The sequence below is a fragment of the Carlito syrichta genome, unplaced genomic scaffold, assembly GCF_000164805.1.
Source record: "Carlito syrichta isolate Samal-C Ts95f unplaced genomic scaffold, Tarsius_syrichta-2.0.1 Scaffold288315, whole genome shotgun sequence".
In the NCBI taxonomy this organism is placed as follows: Eukaryota; Metazoa; Chordata; class Mammalia; order Primates; family Tarsiidae; genus Carlito; species Carlito syrichta.
Window position 1 is genome coordinate 123,936 of NW_007232411.1, and position 406 is coordinate 124,341.

Consider the following 406-nt stretch of genomic DNA (forward strand, 5'->3'; position numbering starts at 1 on the left):
GGGAAGTGAGACCTCATCTCTACAATAAATCAAAAAATCAGCCGGGCGTGGTAGTGCATGCCTGTAATTCCAGCTACTTGGAAGGCTGAAGCAGAAGGATTGCCGGAGCCCAGCAGGTCGAGGCTGCGGTGACCGGGAGCAGCCACTGCACTCCAGTCTGGAGTGAGACTCCAACTCAAAAAAAAAAAAAAAGAGGCCAGGCTCGGTGGCTCAGCCTGTAATCCCAGCACTTTGGAAAGCTGAGGTGAGTGGATTGCCTGAGCCCGCGGGTTCAAGACCCACCTGGGCAACTTAAAGAGACCTCATCTCTACAATAAATCAAAAATTAGCCGGGCGTGGTAGCGCGTGCCTGTATTTCCAGCTACTTGGAAGGCTGAGGTGGAAGGATCACCTGAGCCCCCAGGTC